The 4,162-nt window shown below is 40.8% G+C and overlaps 1 long non-coding RNA gene across 1 annotated transcript; it reads left to right on the forward strand.

Annotated features, from left to right (window-relative positions):
- Positions 1–604: 604 nt before the first annotated feature.
- Positions 605–1,573, forward strand: LOC143128118 (uncharacterized). Its single transcript, XR_012987820.1, has 2 exons — positions 605–745; positions 830–1,573. It is a non-coding gene; the product is annotated as an uncharacterized LOC143128118 (long non-coding RNA).
- The last annotated feature ends 2,589 nt before the right edge of the window (positions 1,574–4,162 follow it).

A 4,162-nucleotide genomic window follows, 5' to 3' on the forward strand; every position in this document is an offset into this window, starting at 1 on the left:
TTGAGGCGGAAGAAGATGCGAGCGTCCACAAAAGGCAGTGCATGGTCACGTGATGGTAAGACCTCTTAAATACAGACTACATTATTTGCACAATTCAAATATTCTTTTTGCAATCAGTGCAGATTGTATGGTCTTATTTCAGATGAATCCGTTCCGCAAGCAAGAAAGCATTCCAGGATGGTGCGTGTGCCTGGAAGCCCTGTCTGTAAGTTAACATTTATACATGTATTATTAAAGAAAACCAGTTGAGTCATATTTCCTACCATGGAACTACTGACATTCATGTTTATTAACCTAGTGCATATCATGTTACTGTTCTGATGTATTTGTCTCTTCCTGCCTTTTATTAGGTCAGCAGATGTCACTGCCTCCACCACCTGCATGTGAGTTTTTCTTTTTAGCGATTGTTTAATGTAACAGCATAGGTTTATCTTTTGCAAATGTCATGTGCAAGAAACCTACCATAAATTAACTGACCAATATTCATATTTACTTTCTTTTTAGATGAGTCAACACCACACAGGCAACCAGCTCATTGCCCAGAGCTGGATGGGTCTATTATAACGCCTGCCACTTCATCTTGGGACCCAGTTGAAGGTACAGTGTCTTTGAATTTTCCATTTCCAAGTAAATACAATTTCATGACAAGGAACTTGAGAGTAAGTAACTTTTTTTTTGTTGTAAACAGCACAAGTGACTCATCACACAGAGGGAGGTGGCTTGGCCATGGAGACGGAAATAAGAGGTAAGAACACTCACTTAATCTGTTCACATATGCAGGTATATAATGTATTTAACAACTAAAACTAACACCATCCATTTTCCATAGCAATAAGGACAACCATTACCGCATGGCACAGCGAATGGACGCATTTGAGGAGAAGATGGATGAGCTGCTCGTGCTCTTAAGGAGCTCCCAGTCACCTCCCTCTGCTCCAGTCGATGACATATTGCTGTCGTCCTGCTCGACAGTCACTGAGCTGCAGGAGAGGAGGAACAAAATGCCCTCCCTCCAGGACTTGTACTCTGGGACCTAAGCGGGCAGAGACCATCACCAAAGACTCCACATATCCTGCACACACACTCTTTAACTTCCTCCCCTCTGGCAGGCGCTACAGATCCCTGCACACAAAAACAACCAGACACAAGAACAACTCTTTTCCCACTGCCGTCACTCTCCTGAACTGCAGATAAGTGGGGTCATCCCCACTTTGACCGTTTACCTGCCCATTACATACTTTATCATTCCAATATAAGTCTTGCACTCTACATTTGCACTATTACTTTGCACTCAACAGCCCACTCCATGTGTACTTGTATTGGTATTATGTCTTTGTATATTGTGTTGGTATCTGCCACAACGTATATTGTTGTCTATTGTACAGTGTGTCTATTTGTTGAATGTAGCACCTACCAAAGTCAAATGCCTTATGTTAATATACTTAGCTAACACTAAGTCTAATTTATATATATATATATATATATATATATATATATATATATACAGTGAGGCCTTTTATATTGTTTTTTTTGTCTTTTGATAATTTTATATTAAAGTTATAAGTTCCATCGATTTTGCCTGTTCATTCTTTCCTGCTAATATATAATAATGCATTCCTGCTCGTGCTGTTTAAAGTAATTGGTATGCAAAGGTTGCAATGTTAGGGGAGGGTTCCCTAAAGGTTGCAATATTTAGGGAAGGGAACGTTCCCTAAATGTTAGGGAACGTTATGGGAACAGTTAGGGAACGTTAGGGGAAGGTTTCTAAAGTTTGCAACGGTTAGGGAACGTTAGGGGAAGGTTTTTTAAAGTTTGCAACGGTTGGGGAACGTTAGGGGAAGGTTCTCTAAAGTTTGCAACCTTTAGATAACGTTAGGGGAACGTTCAGGGAACGTTTTATATAACCAAGAGCTAACGTTTCCGGAACGTTCAGCAAACTTTCCATGGGAACCAAAACTTGCTCAAAAACTAACCTTAGGGTAACGTTTGGGAACCAAAAACTATGGTTCCCAGAACGTTTTGGAAACCATAAATTGTTAGCTGGGTACCCTGTCTTTGTTGATAAATTCATGTAAAACATAATGTTATTCATAGAGCGTCACGTCAGTCTAACAAAAACAATGACAGACGGAGTTTTTAGGAAACAGCAGTCTGGATTTATTAATTAGTTAAGCTCATAATTGGTAATTAAACAAAATCGATCACACAGAGTTTAATGTCCTCACTAATGTCAAGCTATAGGCCTACTAACTGAAACATTGACCCATAGTGAACGTTCCCCTACCCAAAATACCCTTCCCTGGATAATGTGGGCCAACTAGATTTACCCTTAGCCTATATTTACCCTAATGGCCTTTTCGTTTGACCATATTGCTCACGTTTACACATTGTCAACTTGCCCTCATATGGTCTCGAATCAGCTAAGATTTACATTTCCCCCTAAAAAGTATTCTGCTACAAAGTAAAACAATCATTTTATTTCACAAACTTCATTTTTTTTTGCAAACGAACATCGAAACGTGTTTCAGTTTAAAAAAACTTCCCTACAAAAAACCCCATCACAAATTAGCGCTTCCCAAATGAGGAGGAGACACGCAAAATATGCCAGACGCATTCACAGCATAGAGAACAGTGAAGGTGAAGTTTTGGTCATTAATGACTTGTAGCATAACCCTCCTTCATCAACCCACGACCCACCGGCAATTAACAATTTAGTTATTTTTTCTTTACCCGACCATGGTGTTAGTGCCATTTTCCATATTGTAATTTAGACTCAGATTTAGATGTAATATTATTTCACATATTTCACATGATTCATTTTTTGGTGATTGTTTATTATAGCACAATTAGGCTATGTTATAATTGCATTATTGGGGGCCAAGCAGCGAAGCTGCGAGGCAACCATTGTGTTTGTTAGTTTTCTTATTATTGGGGGCCAAGCAGCGAAGCTGCGAAGCCCCATTGTGTTTCTATGATTTCTTATTGGGGGCCAAGCAGCGAAGCTGCGAAGCCCCATTGTGTTTCTACGTTTTCTTATTGGGGGCCAAGCAGCGAAGCTGCGAAGGCACCCATTGTGTTTCTATCTTTTCCTACTATTATTATTATTATTACACATCTTTCCTCTGCCATTGAAGTCTATGGCAGCCCATAGAACCGTCTGGTGAAAAGTTGTGAAATTTGGCACTGTAATTAGGCAGAGTCCCATGATTAATTTCACCAAGTTTCAAGTCCGCACCACGAGCGCTCTAGCGCCACCAACAGGCCAAAGTTGGACATGCGTTCACGCATGTATCTTCTGACCCGTTGGCCCGATTTTAAAAATTGAGGTACCATTGGAATCCTTGGACCAGGCCGAGTTCAACGCACCCTATGGCGTCGTTTTCCGCCATGATGGATTTTCCGCCATATTGGATTTTAGTGAAAGTGAAACTAATTTTTCACAGGTCACAAATTTTGTCCGATCGACACCAAACTTGACATACATGATCTTCAGACCAAGCCTCACAAAAGTTGTGGTATTTTGTCTCCGGAACTATAACCGTTCATCCATAATATACAATTGAAATTTGCGGCGAAGCCGCCAAACAGGAAGTGAGCTCATATCTCAGCAACCCTTGCATGTATCAATGCCAAACTTGGTGGATAGACTCAGGACCCAATCAGAGGGAAGCTCAAAAAATTTGGTGACCTTTGACCTCTAGGGGGCGCTGTAATTAAGAAACATGCCTTTTGGCCTGTAGTTGCTGTTGTGTTTAGAATTAAATTGCACTAATGATGTCTGGTAATACTGTTGGAGTTCCTTAGTTCGACCCAAGCCAACTTGTGATGTCATCGTAATTGATTCGGCCGCCATATTGGATTTAATCAAAAACACGTACAAGTTTTCGCAGGTCACAAATTTCAGCGGATCCTGACCAAAATTGGCAGAGACCATCTTCAGACCATGCCTGATGAGTGCATTGATTTCTGGAACAATTGAAAGAAGTATTAGCCTGTACCAGCCAATTGAAATTTGCGGCGAAGCCGCCAAACAGGAAGTGATTTCATATCTCAGCAACGCTTTCATGTATCAAAACCAAACTTAGTACATGTACCTCCGACCCCATCGGGAGGACGCTCAAGAAATTTGGTGACATTTGACCTCTAGGGGGCTCCGTAATTG

This window comes from Alosa pseudoharengus, unplaced genomic scaffold (genome assembly GCF_046254945.1).
Source record: "Alosa pseudoharengus isolate Yale_2024_CS ecotype anadromous, Long Island Sound unplaced genomic scaffold, YU_APseudo_1.1 YU_APseudo_1.1_scf_17, whole genome shotgun sequence".
In the NCBI taxonomy this organism is placed as follows: Eukaryota; Metazoa; Chordata; class Actinopteri; order Clupeiformes; family Clupeidae; genus Alosa; species Alosa pseudoharengus.